The following is a 22,596-nucleotide window of genomic DNA, read 5'->3' as shown; positions in this document are numbered from 1 at the left end:
AACAGAATAGTTTTATATGTGTATATAAATAACAGTTTAAGAATGCCTTATTTTGTTACTAATATCCTCACAAAAAATGTGACAGATTTTGGCATCTTTAATTGTCTATACCTTTGACTTCTGAAAAATGTAAGGATTTGGGTTTTTTTTCCCAATCTGTTAATGGATATTGATCATGGGAAGTTAATTGCTGCTGACAGGACAACTTCAGCATTTGAAATGTGAAATTGGTGTTGGGAGTTCAAATGTAGTTATGTTTGGAGCTTACAAAATTTCTGTCACAGTAATGAAGGAATAAAGTGATTTTATTCTCACATTCATTTTTTAATTTAATTGAACATTTCATTTGAGTGGTCAAGAACTAATGATAAAGAGGGGTAATAACTGCATTTAGTGTGAGAGGCCATGATCACCATCCCATTAAGACTACTGGCACGATCTTTTTACTCCCAGGTCCTCTTCCCTTCTTTGTGGATATTCAGTTTGAAGAAAGGCATCTTCAGTGCACAGAGAAGGGCAACACAGCTGATGAAGGGTGGAGAGAACAAGTCTTCTGAGGAGTGGCTGAGGGAACTGGGGCTGTTTAGCCTGGGGAGGAGGAGACTTGGAGGGGGTGGAGTGGGTTGGGCTTATTGCTTCCAACAACTGCCTGAAAGGAGGTTGTATGCAAATAGGAGTAGGTCTCTTCTCCCAGACAACCGAGCAATAGGACAAAAAGAAATGGTTTCAGGTTGTGCCAAGGGGATTTAGATTGGATATTAGGGAAAATTTCTTCACTGAAAAGGTGGTCAAGCATTGGAACAGGCTGCCCAGGGAGGTGGTGGAATCAGCATCACTAAAAGTGTTTAAAAGAAAGGCATAGATGCGGTGCTTAGGGGCATGGTTTAGTGGTGCACTTGGCAGTCCTAGGTTAACATTTGGACTTGATCTTAAAGATCTTTTCCAACCTAAATGATTTTATGATTTCTAGAGGACCATATACTGCGGAGTGCCATTCTCTGGGGGTGTGGTGGCTTTCTCTGTGGATATCAGCAGGTGTTTCTCCAATTCTTCACACAGGAGGGTATGTTTTTCGAGGGGCTGGCTCTCAGGTTGTCAGGAAAAAGTAAAAAACTTCCTTCCTTTAGGCAAATCATGAGCTTCTTCACACAATAAGGTCTGTAGCATGGGGGAAATGATGTTACCCATTTAGGCCTTGAAATGAAGGATAGAGCTGTGAGCTCAAATTCACTCTCTTCTGGTCTTCTTGTCCTTCACACACAAGTTAGAAATGGTGTTACCACTTTCTGACTGCAGAACTTTGCCAGTATTTCAGAGATTTTCTCAGAATACAGAATATATGAATACATTGCTTAGCTCTCCAACCTGAAGTGGGAGAATTTTGCCTCTCACCTGTTTGTATTCTTGACATATGGGAGCTGAAAAGCTAGGAGAGTGGGGTATAATCAGTAGTGCCTGAAGCCTCTGTTGAAAAAAGTCACATTATCAGTCAGCAGAATGCAGTTTTATATTTTTATATTTTGCTTTGATTGTTGTTGTTTACTGTACTGCATTGTGTATTGTCTTTGCCGATTTACAATTCTAAGAATTTAGTGTAAAAGTCATATTATCTATTATGAAATGTATCTAAAACAAGGGAATTAATTAATGAAGTATTTCAACGCATTCTACATAAAAATGATTTGTGGGTATGAAGTAAGTATGAATAAAATATGAAGTTTGAAAACTTCATTAAGGAACGTATTTTTTTTTCAGTTCTCAAATTAATAATAATTTTCCTCTGGTTACCTTTGAGGACTCATGGGATAACATGAATGTCATTGGTGAAACTTGAAAATTCACAGGAATTATATTAAAACATCATATTATTTAATTGGCTAAACAATAAAAAGACACAGTACTGTGGAGGGTAAAATTTGTTTTCTACTTGAGGGACTATAATTTCCCAAGAAAAAGACATCATATATTTTCCAGCTCTAGTGGCACACTTAACTACCAAGGCATGAATCCTATGAGACAGACAAAATTCATTTTACATGATATTCACCTTTCTCAGATACAATATCTTATACTAGTAAATCCTACTGATCCAGTACTATCATCTTAGGGGGTAGCTGAAATCACTACTCTCTACTCTAAATCATCTGTGAACATTTATTTAGAAAAAATTTGCCTTGAAGTGAAATTCTTATCTGAGACAAAACTTGCATATTTCCATTTACAACAAATGAAATCAGATTCTTATTTCTTGTATTTTAGCTAAATTGAAGATTGTTTTCCTTTCTTTCATGCATTTTGAACTCTTCGGATTTTGAACTTCAGTAGGTGGGTGAATAAAAATAAGTTTTCTTGAATATTTGCCTAATTTGCAAAGACTCAAAGAAGAATTGTTAAACTGATGAGCTGTTATTTTTTCTTCAATGTTTTGTTTTCCCGTGCTATTTAGATGATGTGAGGAATTTAAATAATCATAATGACAAGATATACTTTCATTATTTTTTACCTCTGCACCACTAAATTCTCCAGAAAATTTCCATTTTTATTCTTCAGTTATAAAACTCATACTATTTTTAGTCACACAGAATGCCTTTCCAATGCCCCCAAACTCTTAAAAAAGCCAGATTTCATTAAATATTATTTTGATTTGTAGATTCAAAAGTATCATAGTGCAACTATAGAATATGATTCAAAATAAGCAAAAACTCAGAAAAATCATTCTTTAGCTCAACAGAAAAATGTAGACACTCACTTCCATGTGTGCCATTGGATGTCATAAATTTTCTGTGTAAAAAGCAAAAATAATAGAAAAAGAAGGTAAAATATTAGAAGTTCAGAGTGTTCTGAAATATTTTTGAGGCTTGCCTGTTGAAGAGTAGCTTGAACCCAGGGTTAATGTAGGAGGTTAGTAGGAGAATCACATATTGCTCTTTTAAGAGGCATAAGCTTTTACTGGTTTTCTAGCATTTAAGTTCTATGGTTGAGAACACCATTGTAGTGTATGACGTGGGACATCTGATGGACTGGAGCAAGTCCTTGACTCAGTAGTTCTTTGTCAGCTTTTGAATACAAATTTCAGAGTCTCCTATATGATAAGTCTTGATTTTACAAAGTCTCTTATACACACCAGAAACATCAATGTATATTTTAAAGGTTATCTTAAAATTTGAAACCCTGTAACATTTATACAAGTCTAAATATTGTTTAAATAGTCTATTTTTTAGGCTAATGAAAAATTATTTTCCCTATCATTCTAAATATTTTGTTTTCTTTTTAAGAAATTAACAATATTTTCTTTCTTTTTTTTTTTTTTTTAGTTGGTCTTATTCTGTATATTGTTAAAAATGAAGACATTTTCTCTTTTTAAAATATTATGGATTAAATCCATCTGCTCTTTACTTGGGCAACCAAAAATTAGATGCCTGTGTCTGAACTGGTCACTTAAGTCTCTTCTCATAAAGAACAGAGAAATAAGTAACTTCTAAAGTGAGATTTTAAAGAAAAAATCAGATAAACTAACCTCTGGTACAAAATCAACAAAAATACAAGCAAATTAATTTGTAAGTTAAACAGAAAAATCCAGAAATTCTTTCTATTTTATGCATTATTTTCTTCTGTTGTCATGCATTTTCTGTATATGTATAGCTCAGCTGTCACTAGTTTCACATTAGACATCTCACTTCAGAACAAACCCTACACTTATCTCCTTAGCAAAAACTTTCAGAAAGTTTTATTCCAAGATTATACTTCAGCTAAAAACTATACTTCCTGTGATATCTATGCCTTCCAACCCTTTGTCCTGGTAAATTTGTCTCTAAATATCATAAAAACCACTTAAATGAAAGTACAAACAGATTGGGTTGCTTAGATGTATCTGGGATTGATTGGATGAATTGCACATCTTCTGCCATACATCTAATCAAAATCCTTTACTCTGTGACTAGCAAATAAAAAAGGGTGGCTACCACAAACACATCGGTGCTTCTGAGCATGGCACTCTCTTAGGTCAGACTTGGGAGTAGCACAAGGAGGAAAAACAAACCAAGAAGTTACAGTTATGTACTACCCACTAATAATACAACTGTCAGTTCTCAACAGCTAATTAGTGGTCTGAGATCCAACAAATTTTTTAAACAATACTTTCTCTAGTCCCTGCAAGATAAAAAACATTACTTTATGAGAGCATGATCTTTTCAAAAAATTTAAGCTGTTCGTATACTTCATAAGTTGTCTTAAGTACTTCATTTTTTGTCTGCTTGCCTCAAAACAGCTTTCCAGGACTAACAAAGCATAGTATTAAGCTTAGCTGTTTCATCAGAAAATAATAAAGATTGCTGTTGTGAAAAAGCAACCCACTCCAGGTTTTTGCAAGTTTTTAGAGCAGGTACTTCTTGCATAATGCAGTTCTCATAAAACCAAATATCCAGAACACAAGTGAAGGGGAAAATGCCCATTCTTGTCACACTTATGGTTGCTTTCAAGAAAGCTGGAATCTCAGCAACAGAAAGGCACTGCCCTACTGTTGATTTATACTTGCTTTCATCCTTTCAACCATTTTTACCATATTTTTCACATGACTGATCATAAACCTGAGACTAAGCATAAATATTTAGATTTAATCAGTTGGGCTGATTTCCTTTTCCACCAGTAATGTAAAATTGAAAAAATAAGAAATGTTTTTAATGATTACTGCTTAGAACAGTAACAAAGTTAATTCACACATTCTTTTGCTGTTCACAAAGAAATTTAAGAATTACAGTAGTTGGAAAATAGCTAGGAAAAGTCCAAGGATGATAGATACAATAGTTCACTATGATGTCTTTGTAATATCTCCAAAGCCCATTCCCGAAAGACTCAGGCCTATCCTGAGCTAAAAACTTCATACTAGGCAAGAGTATCAGCTTGGAACAAGATCTTAAAGCTGTCTCCAGCATAGACTTGCTTCTTCAGACTCACTTGCCCATTGTTGCTCTTTACAGGGTGTGTGCCGTGGTCTCCACTCATAAAACTTTCAGCATTGAATGAAAGCACGATGTGATTCAGAATAGCCAACACAGTGATCTGACCTTTTTCAGATAAAATTATGATGCTACTATAGCTTTGGCTAAACTTTGTGTTTCTTCTGTTGTACGATTTCTGGAGGAATTGCTTTTAAAAATATTTTCACATACTTTTTGCTGCTGGACCAGTAGATCTGAGGCCAGCTTCACCTGTGTCAAGATTAGTCTTTCAGTGAGGCCAAGGAATCAAAAGTTTATCAGTGTCTGTGCTAGTTTCTAAATAACTGCCTGGTCATCAGAGCAATGTTTTCTCTTGAAGACTGGCTGTGATTACAGTTTTTAAAAATTAAATCTCAGTAGTCTAAGTGAATGAGGAGAATAAAGATCTTTTATTGTAGATGACAGTAAGAGCATTTGACTTTTGCTCTGGATAAAGCAGGTTACACTTGACTCCTGGTTTGGTGCCTTGAGCACATTTCTATTCACATGGTAACATAAATTTATGTGCACAAATGACACAAGGAAACACAGTCAATGTGTTCTCTCCACTCTGCTTCAACTGGAAAAGAATTAATAAAAATGTTGGAATTAGGAACAGACTTAAGTGGGCTGTTGTGGCATTGTATATTATTTATGGCACGTTACATTACTGACATTATACAAAGTCAGCTAGAGTTGTAAAACATAGCAGAAAAGCACTCTTCACAGTGAAGGAAGTTCTGGCCCCTCTGATGTTTCCAATGTTTGAGCTCATCTAATATCCATCTCAGAAGTCTTAAAAACTCTCACTCGCAAGTAGTCTTTCTCACATGTTACTGGAACCATCCCAATACCTGGGAGTTTTCTCCGTTTCCTTGAGTCTTTCCTTGGAAGTTCCACAGGTTGCCTCAGAACGGAAAGGCCATTCACATGTTTCCAGACTTTGTGTGCAGCAGAATACTTGTAATACTTGTAAATGTAGGTTGGAGTTGGTGTTCATATCAATGTTTGAAAACAATTCACAAAATTTATATTTTGAGGCCTGATAATATTTATCTTCCACACTCAAACTGCAAATACATTTCTACACTCATGCAAAATTAAAATCACTATAATTTAGACTCCATTGTTAGAAGAGAGAATCATTTTGATCACTGCTTTTTTTGGTGCCAACCAGTCATGTTTATTACAGTGGAATATTTAAAAATAAATGTAACTATTCTATAATATTCCAACCTGGATTAGATTAACTATAAATTATCTAATTAACATTTCAAGCTCATATTTATTTTTCTGTTTTGAAACCTAAGCTTGATTCCAAATTTTCAGTACAACAAATGAGTACCAAGGACTTTAAATGCAAACTACATTAGCCACACATATAGCTCATCAGATTAAAAATTAAATGATAAACACTGCTGAAACTGTCAACACAGATGCAGCGCTTTTGAATTCTACAGTAATTCCTCTTGATGTCATCAGTGTTGCAAGATGGTGAGTTTCTTACAAAGAAAAACTAAATCATAACAAAACAGAATTACCTGTTTATAAACTCATATATATTTGTCTCTAGGCAGAATGATATTGCAAAGCATTACAGGTAATGTTAATCAAAATGACAGTTTTATATATAGTAGTAGTAACTAAACTTTAGCAATATCAAGTCTAGTTAACTCAGAGAAAGCATAGGTTTAAACTTTTTTCTTTCTTTATCATATTGCCCCCTCTTGATGATGCTTTAACCAGTGACTCTATGAGCATTTTCTTTACATTATAGAAAATAGTCACAACCTAAATGTTCCATGCCAGTAGAAGCAAGTGTAAAGAGCACGGCTGTCAATGTAAAAAATATTTTATACTGTGTCAGGGTCAGTGTAAATATATTTTAAAAAATGTTTATAGTTAGAGTTATCAATTATCCTGAATCCTTTTCTGTATCTGTCTCTGAAACACGCTTTGGAGCTGCATCTCACCAGCTTGTCAAGTTTCTGGACTATCAAAGTTTTTCCCTCTTAACTGCATGAACATCAGCTTCACTGATCTCTGAAGGGTTAAACATCATGCAAAGGAAAACTCCTTTGCATAAATACCCTTTGTTCTTTCTCTTATCTGTTGTTTCCACAGAGAATTGCTCTGGCTAGCAAACCTCTTTCCCAGATTCAAAAGGGTGGGAAAGTGGGACAAGATTAAGAAATTCAGGAATTAGTAGAAGAAAGAACAGAAAGATTCAAAAAGCATTGAAAAAAAAGAATGGAACAGGAAAAGAAAATAAGGCAATGAAACTAAGAGTCAGTAAAGCAAGAGAAGGAAAAAAAGGGGGAAATGGGTGTAACTGATACTGACAGATGAGTGAACAGTAAAATCTCATGCTCTCATTCCAGTGTTGGAGATTATATGGCTGTGACAAACATAGCAAACATGAAAAATATTGCAGAACTAAAAAGTAGATTTCACCCTCAGAAAAATTGTAATGAAAATGTAGAATTCGATAGAATTCATTAATATTACAGTAAAGTTACTTTTATAATTTTGATGTCTTTTTGTTGGCACAAAAGAATAAAATAAAACTATTTTATCCACAAAGGCATTGCTACTTGGCAGCACACTACTTCAATTCTACAGCAACACTCTGGTTTATGTTACAAAGTAGTTCTCAATTCTGAAGACATTGACATAGCTGTAAGAAGTGGATTCTAAAACAGAGTGGTTTTGTTGAATTAAATATGAAAAGGAATAATGCAATCAGTACAGAATTCCTTGTCTTATTTATTTTTATATGGAGTTCAATACAAATCTCAACTAATATATGTTTCACTTATCAGCATTATCAAGTTTTCAGTTTTTGTTGAGTTTCTAGAATATTCTAGTGACACCATATGACTGTGAATTGTACCAGCAAAACCAGAAGTAATAAACAAGGAATCAGGAAAACTGTGCTGAAGGGCTACATGTTTGGTTCATGTTTGTCATCTTTACAAAGTCTCCTTTGAAACAGTAGTTATCTAATAGGGTAACTACTCCTGCTGGTTTCAGGTTGGCCAGAATTTCAGCCTCTTAGAGTGAAGGAATAAAAACAATCATTGAAAGCAAATATTCTCTCACCCACAGTGTTCGCTCTTGTTTTCTCTTCTTATTTCCAGTCCAGCATCTCTTTCTGGATTCCTAGCCTCTCACTGACCCCACAGTACCTCACAGTACAAGGGAGAAAATCCAGTCATTTTCCATCATTTCTCAAGTCTCACTTTGGCTACCAGTCTGTCTTCTGTCACAAGCAGGGACCCTGCTCCTTTCAGAATCCTCCAGCATGTTCAAGTGCTTCAGGTTTCTTGCTTGCTTTGTCTCTGCTCTTCCCATCCTGACTGCCTTGAACTCCTCCCAGATTCACACTCCCAGCTGTCTCTGTTTGTTGGGGTTTCCCTAATGTAACACAAATCAACCAGGACAGAAGGAACAGTCATGCTTCCTTCCTGTTATCTTCCTCCCTTCTGCATTTCCGCGTGCCTTCAAACAAAACCTTACATAGCACATACAAACAGAAAAAGCGATACCAAGAAACTCCATCACAATGAGCAGACTATATATACTCAGATCGCTCTTCAAGTTCTGAGTCCCCTAATAGGAAGGACTTGACTTGGCTTCATTATAGCTTTTGATAAGAAACACCAGGCTTCAGAATGCTGGTATTTATACACAGTAATATATGAACAGTACCCTCAGTGCTGACTAGATGTATAAAGTTGTGCTCTTTATAAAGAAGTTCTCTTTATCTTAGAGGGATGAACTCTGATTACTTATTTTTAAGGTTCTAAAAAACCCCTAAGAATTATCACCTGTATATAGAAACCAGCAGCATTTTATAAAAGCTGTTTAATGAAGCTTGCATATGTCTGAAAGTCTGTTATAATTTCTGAAAACAACATAACATAAAAGCAGGAAAACTTGGGTTGTTTGGATATTTTTGTTTGTTATTGTGGGTGCAGATCACATTCGCTGTAGAAACTAAAGACTGTCAGAATACATATTAGAGGTCTGTCAACGAAAATATCAGCAACCAGAAAGAGTTTGTTTCAGTTTTGTTTTTCATGTGTTTTGGTTTTTGTTTGTTTTTGTGTTTGTGGTTGGTTTTTTGTGTGTGTGTGTGTTGGGTGTGGTTGGTCAGTTTGTTTGCTTGTGTTTTATCTTAATCATCAGCCTGATAACTGCATTACTATAATACATGTCCTTCCACTATCCTTACTTTTCCTGTCTTTTATAAATAGCAATTTCTCTTTAGAGAAGTCTCATAGTATCTTGCACTAGGATGAGGGATAAGATTTTTCCATATTATTCTCTAGCCAATCATTTCAAGTTCCAAGATCACAACAGAATTTTCAGAAATTTGGAAGAGAGTTCTGACACTCACTGTAGACTTGATTGGCAGTTCCTTTCAAGTACAGTACCATTTCCCCTTCATCCAGAGGTATTCCCCTCTGTAAAAGGAACTGTCAGGACAATTTTTCTTATTAAAGAATTCCCATGGATCTCATTGGGATGGACTGAGAAACAGTTTTGTGTTCACTAAGGACCATATGCATACTTTTAGACAAAAAGCAATAAATGCAGAAAAGGCAGGGTGTCTTGTAAAAGGCTATGTCACACAAAGGGAGTGAAAAAAGTTAAAGAACACAAACATTTTGTGGTTAGTTTCTTGCCTACATTAACCATGGGAGATTAATCCAAATATCATTAATGTTGAAGTCAGACTTAAACTGTCACAGATGATCATTGTGTTTCATTCTTTCTTCTGAAATCAGTGAAACACACACAATTAACACAATCTTCCTAGTTCAGAGGCAGTCAAGGAAGGAGACTAAGCTGTTAATGGCTGGTTTCAAGTGAAAATGAAATGCAAAGATGTAAATTTCCATAGCAGTTCAAAATGTATGTGATCACAATCAGTGGTTTAAAAATTAACAGCTTGATAAATCTGTTGATAGTAATGGCAGTGAGATTATCATGTCAGTTAGAAACAAATCTATATTCTGTTTCTAGAGAGACAAAGCTACTAGTTAAGACTGAGAAAAGAGAGAACAGGTCTAAATATTTCTGCAGTCAGACCAAGTCCCACAAGAGTAGAATTAGACCAAATGGTTACACGTAGAAGGGTTTTAGGAAAAAGTAGTCATAGAACTGGTGAAGGATGTTACACTTTCAAAAATGGATATTTATTCTTTTTTTGGCCTGATAGACTAATGTATGCATTTCAGTGGAAAAAAAAATGGAAAAAGATCATTTTTCTCCTTCATATCTCCCCTACCTTGTACTACCTACGTACACATGTGCTATGTACTTATGTAGTTCAGTGCTTAGAAAGCTGAGGTGTTGTTATTGCTTTTCATGCTGCTAGTTATAGCTAGTGTTACTTTGCATTCACTCTGTGTTTTAATACTGTCCTTTTCTTCTGTTTATGCTGTAAGGTCTTTGGGACAGAAACCATTCTTTTTTTAGAATATATTTATGATGTAATCATGTAGTTTAGGTATACCACATATTCAGCTTAGCTACATCACATACCCTTGCTGCAACTGTATTTCTATTACATTAACATATAACATCTCTTAAACTGGGTCCCTCATCCATGAATAGCCTTTTACTATACAACTAATAGGCATGGAAAAAATGGGAGAGAAGGTGAGAGAAAACCACATAAACTAGCTAACAGATTTCTAAGATATACAATAGCATATTTGTCCATATCCAAAGAATGCTCACTTTATCATAGTTATGAAAACTGAAAATGTTTTGTAATATTACTTTTTGTATAAGGGTCTGGCTAGGCTCTTCTGGAGGAAAATGACTGAGCTGTTTCACCAAACAGAAGCATTCACTTGTGTTTGTGCTTAATATACAGCAAGAAAAAAAAAAAGACTTAACGATACAGATTTTCAATGAAATAAGCAGCTTTTGTACAAAAGTGACATGAGAACATTTTTTGTTACACTGAAAAACTATCACTTAGGCTGATCTAAAGATCAAACTATAGAAAAATCTCTTGCTATTCCAGAACCTATTAGACTTCTAGGGGCAATTCATAAACCATTGAAAAGAGTAACTAGTACAGCTCAACATTTAGGAAGCTCCAGAGTTCTAAATGCAGCGTAACCCAAATCAGCGAAGAAAAAGCTAAGAAAAGAGCAAAAACTGAGTAAAGAACAACCTCCTTTGAAGCACTGTTGGCTGCATAGTGCCACTGAACCAAATGCTGCAAGCAAAAGCTCCAACACCTGAGCCTTGGGGAAACAGAGCTCCAAGGTCAGCTTGCCTACTAACTAAAGCTTAACAGGTGTCAAGATCAGAGCAAATTGTGACCTTTAGGCATATGAAAGGCATAACAAAACCTGCTGTTATATCACTGGGAGACCTGTTGACAGTTACTGATAAACAACGGAACCTGTGTATTGATGCAGAGTTACCTACCCTTCCAGGTCTTAATAGAGCTTCTCCCACTTGGCTAGGAACAAATCTGATGATTCTCTTATTATTAGTTCCTGAAACAATAGTTTTGTAACACCACAGAGGGTCAGTTTATAAACCCACCAAGGCAGACATCTTCAGCTTAATGAACCCAACACAAAGTCAATATTGGAATAGTCCCCCAACAGAAGATAAAGCAGAAAGTATTACTGTATCCTTGCTCTGTTCTTTGACTCTTCTGCAAGTATCTTGTCTTCACCACTGCTGAAGAAAACTGCTTCTGCATATCATGTGGCATATTTCATGGGTCGTGAAATCAACTATTGAGATCAGATGATTCAGTAATTGAGTTGGAAGAATTTGGAGACAGTAAAAGATAGAGACGTGGAAGAAAGGTAAAGTTAAAAGGAAAGGAATAGGCAGAGAGAACTTCTGAGAAAGAAAGAAGGAGTGGTGTAGAAAAAAGATAAGCTAGACTGGAAAAGAGCCCAGTTAGGAAGTAAAAGGGTCAAAAGAGCCTAACAGTAGTGAAACATATATTTAATTGTACAATAGAAAGAAGTAAAGAAATAGCTACAGAGTAAAAAAATGCATGTGTAGAGGGGGAGAACAGCATCAGAGTAAAAGATGCATGAAGTGGAAGAGCAAAGAAAATCGAGAGCAAGTTAAGTAGGTGGTCTGAAAGTAAAATTTAGTGGAGTAGAGGAGGAAAACCGGGAACGAAGATTTTCCAGGGGGAGCCTGGGTATGAAGTTCTGCCTGCAGTGAGTTTAGATGATAATTTGTGTGAATGATTGGTTTGAGAAGCCAAATATCATTGTGCAACAGAACCCAAAGGAAATTTCACGTATTTGTGTGTTTACCTGCTTTGTAAGGGGATGCTATGGAGATGAAAGGCAGTACTGTGGGAATTAGCAATGAAATAATTACTACAATTTTAAAGGGAGAGGGCAAAATATGCTTTAGGTTCAGAAAATTGCACGGGAACAGTCTTGTCTAGCTATCCTTCCTCCCAGTGCCTTTCAGCTTTTTTTTCTTGTGATTGCACCTAGGATGACTGATTAAGATAACCTGTAGACTATCCAAGACAACACCTGCTGGCAGACCTTAAAAATAATTGTTTGTGATTTCTTTCTTTGTCATATGATCATCACAGTGTGCATGCGCCTACCTCTAGGATGTATATAAAATCATACCTGGAGGTATGATTTTATATACATCACTCCAAATATTACTCCAAATATGGAGTAATTACGAGCTTTTATGTCATTGGACTACAGGACACCATCTACCTGTGTGTAAGTGTTAACATTTGAAATAAACAGGAATTTCCCACTAGAGATTAATTATTTTGCTTTTCTAATGTTTTCAGCCTCTGTTTTATAAATCACAGCTGTCTGATTCTCAGGGAAGGATTCAAACAGCCTGATTTAACATGGTGGATTTCAAGCACTGGGTAGTTACTGAAGACACTAAGTCAAGATAAGTCCCAAGACTATTCTGCATCAGCGCTGAAATCAGTTTTATATTTTTTTTTGCCCTGAAGGCATTTTATTTGTGTGTTTAGATGCACTGCAGTCTGAATGGATAGACATGTTCAGGCACCTAAACTCTCTTGTGATTTAAAGATGAATGGGGAAGGAATGGGTGGTCCTCAGTTCTTCCTAAGATCCCTAATAAGCCTGGAAGGTTAGTCATAACCAAATCATGCTTTAGTCAGGCAGATTATATTGAGTTCATTTATGAAGGTCAGGGTAGTGAGTAAGCTCATACATAAGTTTCTGGTTTCTGTTAACTGGATTTGGTTCTATTCCTGTCTATTAACTGCATAACATGAATGAATAAATAATATGATCAATAATTACTAGAACTCTCTGTCTGCTTCTTCCCACTAGAGTTTCTTCCCACTGGGTCTTCTCCTGGCTCCTTATGGCTTTAAAGCTCTTGTGTTTCTGCTGCTCAGTGACCCATTTACAACAAGAAATAGGGATATGCTCTCCCAGAACTGCTGTCAGGGGTCACCAGTCACAGGGTCATGTTGGGAAGTGGGAACTGTAACATGGAGTGTTTTCATGCCAGGGGTATAACAACCCAGGTATCTCTGATGGTGCATAGTTTAGCATTCATGAGGATAATTCAGAACAGCTTTGTATAGTGAAACAGTGCTGAGGACTCCATGCTAGTCCAGTCCCATGGATTTAATGTGCTTTTTTTCTCTGAAGTGGAATCAGGATTTGTGTTAAAATGTCACTGCTTCCTCAGTGGCTTCCTCAGTGCTTGGTTAAAAAAGTCCCTAGGTGGTATTTCCTACATTCTATAGACACAAATTTTTGGACTCTTGTTATCTGTGGAACCTGTGGTCTGCTAATGGGTCCCTTTGCATGAATTGTTCCCCAAATGTAGCGTTTTACTACCTGATAATTTTTCTCTATAGTACTACTACTTAATTCTCAAAAATGTGTTTACATGTACAATAGGGTTTATATTTTTCCCTGATTTTCGTTATATTGCAGAAATATTTTGCTGGCTAAAGAAGCAAAAAAGTTTTCCAAACGTTTTTTCCACAAGTCTAGTTTATCATCTATCTAATATGAGTTTGTGGTTCAGACTTTTGATTTTTTTTTTAACCTTATCTACTTGCTTTTCAGGAATTACAATGTAGGATCATAAAAATGTTGCCTTAAAAATACTTCTCTTTCTTTGCTCACCAAGATTGTGTTCATAACTATTTATGGTGTCAAACGCTGAAGAAAATACCACATAATGTGGATCCAACTACATTAATAATGATTGATCATTCTTTTACATGCATAAAGGTAAATTACAGTCATAGAATGTAAAAATGAATCCTTATTCCTAAAGTTTATGCAAAGCTTAGAAGAGTTCTAATACCTTGCCTGTAGTCTTGCTGTTTTGTTTTTTCAGTATTCACTATTGTTCTCAGGCATACTGAAAAACTATGCCTTTCTCCAAATGCATATCAGATCCTGTAAATTTATCATAAAAGTGATTAGGAAACCAGAACAATCTAGCAGACCATAAATGTTGCCTCTTTAAGGTTTTCAACCTTCCTTTTATAATAACAGGAGTCCCTTTATCACTCACTATCCAGATTACTGAGAGCTACCAATGTTTAGGCCAAGGAGTCTCAAGGGTTATAGAAATATAAACATTGATTTACCATGCCATCCCTTGGGAGAATAGTCTATCTGCAGGTTTTGTAAAGTAATAGGGAAAGAGATGCTCTGCTTTGAGAATTTCAGTTTGTCAGTGAACATTGTCAAATGTTTACTTGAGCTCCAGAGCCGAAAATGCATTCCTATGAAAATTGGAAGTGACAATAAAAAATTCTTCTTATAAGAACATTTCAAAGTGCTGGCCCGATTCTTTGCTTACCACTTCTTAAACTTCATTGAGGCTTATTCTCTCTCTATAAAAATAATGTATTGCAGCATCCAAAGCATCTTGAATGTAATTGCTTATCTTAATTAATGTAACCTAAAATGTTTAACTAATCTGGAGATGTATTTGAAATAGTGTAACTGAAAATTAGGTTTTGAAAACAAAAAGGACAAAACAGGAGTCTAAGGAATTAAGAAAACTCAAATTAATCTTGTTCTGTAGATGAATTGATTTTTATTCCATTATATACTTTTCCTTTATCCTTACCAGCGATCTTGATTTTATTTGTGCAGAACAGTTGACAAGCTATATGGTTTGCTTTCAACGAGAACAGTAAAAAAAAAAAAATCCACAAAGAAATTAGAAATATCTTTATTACTTTCCTCTTTAAGATCCCAAAGCATTTAATAAACATTTATTAAATAAGCTTCATCCTCAATCCTGTGAAGATAAACACACTATACATTTCTATTTATAGATGGGAAAACTAAGCCACAGCATGCTGAAGTCTGTTGGCTACCACCACGTGCAGAACTTGAGTCAGCCTAAGCCAGCAAGAGAAACCAAGAAAATGGGCCATATCCTTCACTCTGGTTTTGGGCTTTGTATGTAATTGTTGACACCTTTGTTGGGTGTGCATAGGGAACTGCTGGTTTGGAAAGTCAGCCTCTTGGACATGTTTTGGTGATTTCAGACTTATATATGTATAAGCTACTACACCAAAATGTACAATGTTACATAGTGTTGAGACTCCAGTTGTTGGTATTTTATCTACCAAAACCCAGTTCCTAGCTGTTCTGACTCCTTCACAGGAGATACCACAGGGCTGTGTTTACTCTTCAGAAAGATTTCACCTTATAAAAGTAGCATCTGTTTTTAAAAAAGTACAACTGTATAGAACTGTTTTCATTCCTGCATTGATTTATTTCATGTATTTAAATTTCTCCTCCATATGAACAGAGAAAAAAGGGGACACCCCCTCCTTTCTTTTAGATTTTAAAAAAAATGTTAAAGCAAGATGACAATATTGTCTAGGTTTTTGTTTGCTTTGTTTATAAATCAAAAGATTTATAAATTTTCATTAGGATACAATAAGGCAGTTTAACTTAATTTAGCAGTGAAGTCAGTGTTTTTCCAAGCTATCGAGTTAGTGCCTTATTAAAATCCCAGTGGCACTGGAGTATCTGAGGTGGGGGGAAAAAAAGGTTAAACTGCATATCAACTACTGAAGGGAGCTGAAAGGATGTGGAGCCCAATTAAACCTTCAGCACTGCTCCCTCTCATAAACACTTGCTACTTTATTCCCTCTGGAACACATTTTGAGGCAGCTAAAGTGGGAACCCAGCAAGAACCTTTTCATGAGATCTCTGTTATTGAGCCTCAGGTCCAGCCCAGTCCTTCTGGGTGAAAGGCTTCATACTCCCTCTCTATTAATCATCATCTGGCCTTCTAACACCTGGGACTGACTCCAACTCCCACTGTTGCTATATTGACAATATTCCCTGTTGATTTCCTCATTTTCTCAGCCAAGGCTAGAATGACCTCTTTAAAATTCTTTATAAACGTCAGTAATTGCCGCATCAAACTTCAATTCATTACTTTCCCAGGCCTCATGTATTTTGATGATATGAAAGTTGACCGCATTTACATGCAAATTGAAGTTTTATATTAATAAGGGCCAGTAAAAAGAGATTGCATGGTAATACTCCATTATGACTTTTAAATACATTTGCCCATGTCTTGACTTGGCATTAGCATGGTCAGACCATGAGGAAATCATGTTGGTCTGATTGCAATTTTGTTTTCCAATTGAAAGTACAATTTCATCAGGTTTCCCTGTCATTTCTAATAATGACTTAAGTTTGCTTGCTAAATTGAAGAATTTCTCCAGGCCTCTAGATGGGCTGGGAAACAGGTGAGGAGACAGCTGCTTCTATATGAAGTGCTTCATTATGAACACCACTATATTCAACCCCATAAGGCTTGTTTGATGATAGAAACAAAATTACTGAAGGTCTAGTGCAGCTGAGATTGATTATCTTAAGCATATTAACTTTTAACATAAAACTTTGGAAACACAACAGTTCATCTGTGAACAGAGTCTTTAATACCCTGATCAAAGGGTCCTTAGCCTTTTAGACTGCTATTTCATTGTTTGGCCTCAGATTTTATACACTGTTATATGCTAGTAAGAAAAGAAATACAGCAACATTCGGTAGAAAAGGAATTGTGTGCGTTAATGCAAAACCTCAAGAAATTCTTTTCTAAACACATTCAGTTAGGAATCCTAGCACATATGTAGTTACAACATCAAATCCATGATCCTATGCAGATGTCATTAAAGTAACGTTTAATTTATGGGTTATAAAAGTCTGATTACATTTCTCACTGCACAAAAATTACGTTTTAAAAAAAAATGTGTGTAACAATGGCAGGTTCCAGTAGAATTAAAAACAAAACAAAAAAAAACCCAAAAGAAAAGGTCCCTATACCTGTAATATCATGGATAACCCTATATGCTGTTAAATGTACTTTTTGGAGGTAGTTCCATGGAGACCAACAATGCTGTCAAAGAGAAAAAAATCACAAAGTACTTTTATAAAATGTAGTTTATCATGTAAATGTTCTGGCTGGTGCAATCCATGCTTAAGTAAAAGTATATGTCATATGTTAGAAACTCAAGCAAAGGTGGAGCAAGTTTATTCATGTAGAGGCTTTTTGTATTCTGAGACACCCCCCCAAGGGTCAGCGGGATTATCAGGGAAGTACATACACAGGGGCTTGTTTGTGCAGCCCTTTGCTTTCCAACATAATCTTCTAAGACAGTAATAGGTGACATCTGTTGAATGTGCACATTTGTCATTGCAATAATTTTGGAAATAGCTGATGTGGTAGAACTGGTCTGCACACTTACTACTTAAAAATTAAGCTGTGATCCAGTGGGACCATCTGCTTAGGCAGATTTCTCCTGTTTTTGCAAAGTCCCACAGACCTCTGTGAACTCAGAGGAGGATTCAGGCTCCTCTTACATGAGTCCTTACGTGGATATTGGAGTTGGGATGGATAGTTCCATACCATTTATATCACCTCAGAAGTGTGCCTTGATTAGGCCAAGTAGTTGGATGATAAAGCTCTATTTTATTAAAATACTTCCTCATTGTTCTGTTTTCTAACAAAATTATTTTGCTTTTTTATATCAGATGTTTTCAATAGCAGCTTGAATAGAGAAAGGTCAATGAGCATATGGTAATATCATAACATTTCTTATCAGTGTTTATAATAAATATTTACTCTGGGAATTGTTTAACTTATCATGCCATAGTCTCAGTTACACCTATTTGCTATCATAATATAGTATTATGAATTTATTTGATAGTTTTGCTTTCCAAAAAAAAGCAGCAACAAGTAAACTGCTTGTCCTAATAAAAGGTCTAGTCAAAAGGCTTATCATATGACTAAGGCAATGATCAGCTCTTTTAGTCTAGTACATAAGAGACTGGTGCCTGTTTCACAATCTTCACAACCTGTTTTAGCAGCCTGAGCATAATAGTCACAAACAGAATGAATCTAAACTCCTCTTCAACTTCAGAAGTACTCCTTGTGCTGCCGAAGTCAGCCTGAAAACTCATGATGAGAAATCTTTGCATTCAGTGGTGCTAACTCCCTCCTCACGATTAAATAGTGTGTGCAGCTGCTTGGTCTGCATCTCAGTCTGCCTGGGAGCTGGTGGGGAATGGGTTCCTTGCCACTGGAAAGTTAGTTCTTCAGGTGTTTGAGAGGTGTTTTGTTTGTCTTGGTAGTCTTTGTTGTGGTAACTTGAAATAACAGAACTGATAGTGAGGATATGGGTGCAGGAGTTCTTTGGGAAAGTGTGGGGAATGCAATTATGTTTGATTTCTCCTGAAAGTGGTATCATTGTTTAAATAGAAAATAATTTCTCTTGAAATGCCTGAATAAGTCTGTGTGTATAAATATATATCTGTACTTATAAAATGGTTAAAAAAATTTGGGAATCATAGAATAGTTTAGCTTGGAAAAGAACTTTAAGATCATTGAGTCCAACCATTCAAACTTCTGCCTGAAGAAATAAAGCCCATAGATAACATGTAACCTTGAAAAAGAAAGAGCACCAATAAATGAAGTGGTAGTTAGGAATGTCTACTGACAATCACAGTAGATTTTCAGGAAATCAGAACGGTTGTACAGTTAAGATTTAAAAAAAGATTACAGAATTGCAAGAAAAGGGAATGAAGATGTTAACTAAAACTGATTTCTCTCACATGTACTTTCCTCATCTACCACGTAAGATCATCAACAGGAATTCAAAAAGTACTAGTCAATATAAGAACTGATGCCAAAGGAAAATGTAATATGATCAGGATGATCAGGTAAGTGTTTCAGAGCCTCAAGAGAGACTTAGCTTATCTGTGCAAATGCAGATAGTTATTAAAAGCATAAGAATATCCAGATATCATGAGTGAAGCCATAGTTAATAAAATACAGAAAACTGTAATACCTTCTCCTTGAAACTGCAAGCAGTGAAAGGCAGGAGGACCTGCTCAAGCTTTGGTTTTATTTTTCAAAGCTATGTTAATTATCAAGGGAGTTGGCACAAAGTTAATTTCCTCCAAATTTTTTTCCTTGAATGCATATTTCTGATGATATTTGAGAGATTTTTCATGGAGATTCAAAGGCTTGGTATGAAAAGTCAATAGCAACTTAAAACTAAACTGCCATAGTAATAATACTTAACTATATGAGAAATATAAAGGAAGATTGGAAAAATAATACAAAGATGGATATTAGATTTCTAAATCTGAGCTGAAAGAAGAGTATGCAACCTCATTACAAACACCAAACTAGTAACTATCTTCAATGTGTAGTTGTTTATTGCTAGTAGATATTACTGCTCTAGACTAAATGGGATGAGTTTTTTTCTCATTTCTCCCTAAGTCAGAACTGCTGTCTCCCACACCCTGTAGAGAATTATATAATTTAATCAGGAGAATGGTTATTTCTCTATGTCTATTATCATACTCACACCTCTTTGGAAATCAGTTCCAGAGGTCTGTTTTCCTCATCAGTCCATTACTAACCCAAAAGCTGGAATGATGCTAATAGTAAGGACTCCAGACTGTCTGTCTGTGTTCTGAAGTGTGTCAAATGACTGAGATACTGACACTATGCTCAAACTCTGAACACTGAGGGGGGAGTATACTGTGTATTGTAGTTGCACTCCATATTTTAGAAATTTAAATTAAAAAGAGATCAAAGGTTTATATTCCTTTTCAGCTCTGCATATATTAGTAGTTTGGGTGCAACTGTCCTATGCATTGCTCCAAGAGAGATGTGAATTACTTGGTAAGAATTAGGAAGAGATTGCTGATGCAAGAAATACATAGGAATAATGCCTTCCAAGAGGTGGCAGAGCAACTGTTGTTCTTCAGGCTGAGAAACAGATATAGTTTAGGGAGCCATCTTTCTTTTACATTAAAATAATATAACAGTAAAGTAGAAAGAAAAATGTTCATTCGGCATAAGAGAAGTAAGGTATTAAACTGTAATAAGAGAAATCAAAGTTGGAGAGTGGGTGGAAAACACGAGAATGTAGTGAAAGCTAAGTGTTAGAATAGACTGCCTGGGCAGCTGTCCTGGCTTCAGCTGGGATAGTTAATTTTTTTTCTTAGTAGCTGGTGTAGTGCTGTGTTTTGAAATTGGTGTGAGAATGATGTTGATAATGCACTGATGTTTTTGGTTGTTGCTGGGTAATATTTATATTAAGTCAAGGACTTTTTAGTTTCTCCAGCCCTGCCAGTGAGAGGACTGGAGAGGCACGGGAAACTGGGAGGGGACACAGCCAGCACAGCTGACCCAAACTAGCCAAAGGGATATTCCATACCATGGGACATCACGATCAGCATATAAATCTAGGGGAAAAAGGAGGAAGGGGGGTGGGTGGATATTCAGCATTATGGCATTTGTCTTTCCAAGTAACCGTTAGGCGTGACGGAGCCCTGCTGTCCTGGGGATGGCTGAACACCTGCCTGCCCATGGGAAGTGGTGAATGAATTCCTTGTTTTGCTTTGCTTGTGTGCGGCTTTTGCTTTACCTATTAAACTGTCTTTGTCTCAACCCACGAGTTTTCTCACTTTTACTTTTCCAATCCTCTTCCCCATTCCACTGTGAGCAAGTGAGTGAGTGGCTGCATGGGGCTCAGTCACCAGCCAGGGTTGAACCATGACAGGAAGCTTCAGAACTTCCACCACCGGAGGTGTTAAAGAACAAATCAGACAACATTTGTTGGAAAAAAAAATGTCTATAATTGTTTCAGGATCTGGCCATGGGAATGTATTATGTGGTTCCACAAATGCTTTCCATTCCCATTTGCTGAGAAGAGTCTATCATGAGGAACAAAGGTGCTCTCTACTTTCAATTAAAACTGTTTATAGTATCTCAAACATTTCTTACTATAGTTTGTATTGCTTACTATGACTTGCATATTCGTTTAACATTTGTTTTACTCTGAAACCACGAGTCTTTTTTTTTTTTTTTTTTTTTTTTTTTTGATGGTGACCAGGATCTTTTAACTATAGGTTGATAAAAAAGTATCAATGGATTTTAGAATTAACTTTGTAAAAGTTTCTGTAGCAAAAGTTATGTGGTGGGAAGGAAGAAGGGCACTATAATAGGTGACACAAAACATTGTCTCCAGATTACCGCAACAATATCTCTCACCATCTGTTTAAAAAGGAAAAGAACTGGGCACATATTTGTAGGACTATGTTGTCCTGCTATCCAGTACTTTTTGGTGTAGTCTAGAGTAGACTTTCTTTCTTTTACTTTTTGGATGGGGGCAGGGTGGTGACTTTCAAAGGTTTACAAGGAAAAGCAGCAGTACCTGTATGCTGGTGATCCAAAATAGTAGAATAGCAAGTTAGGGGAGAATAGTAGAGTAGTGAGATAGGGTAGAATCATGACAAAGTGCTGGATGGCCACAGCTGACTGTTTTACCCTCTGCCTCCAGAATATTATGTTCTCCAGAATATTAACTTCATTTGAGCATATTTATGATCCATGTATTAAAGGGTTACGTGGGTTTTTTTGGTTTGTTCTTTTTTTTTTTTTTTTTTTTTTTTAACAGTTATGGAAAGTAAGAAGAGTACTTGTTCCTTTGTGGAGGAAGGTGAATGAGAAGATTTTTCATTCTCTGTCCTAACTCATGTATAAAGACAGTACCATAATTACTCCATGATATGGGAACAGGGAAGTATATAGTCAGTTCATATTCAGCTGAACCAGAAAAAAGTTCTTTAAGAGTAGTTGGTGTGGGCCATGATAGTTATTAACTTACATTCATCAGGCCCTGTTCTCCACCTCACGAGAGCTATGGGTGAGTCAGACTCTACTGCAACATCCCATACTTTTATTTTTTGTTAATGCTTGGTTTTCTAGCCTCACCATGCTCCATCTGCATCAATCTGGAATATGGAGTGGTTCTGACATGAAATTTCTCCAAAGAAGCTGATGGGATTCATACTAATACTGTTGCAATCACGTTTTTTTTTTTTCCTTTTTGTGATACAGAGAAAGATCAATCTTGTAGCTGTTTTTTGGTTGTTGTTTCTGTACTCTCTTTTTTAAAAAAAAATAATCACATAAACATTTATTCTCTATGGAAAATGAAAACAGACAGAAAAAGCTTGTAGATATCATATTTATCTATTAAACAAGACAGAAATGTGCTCATTTGCTTTATGACAAAAAA

The sequence above is a fragment of the Falco naumanni genome, chromosome 3, assembly GCF_017639655.2.
Source record: "Falco naumanni isolate bFalNau1 chromosome 3, bFalNau1.pat, whole genome shotgun sequence".
Lineage (NCBI taxonomy): Eukaryota > Metazoa > Chordata > Aves > Falconiformes > Falconidae > Falco > Falco naumanni.
Note: the sequence above shows the minus strand (reverse complement) of the source record.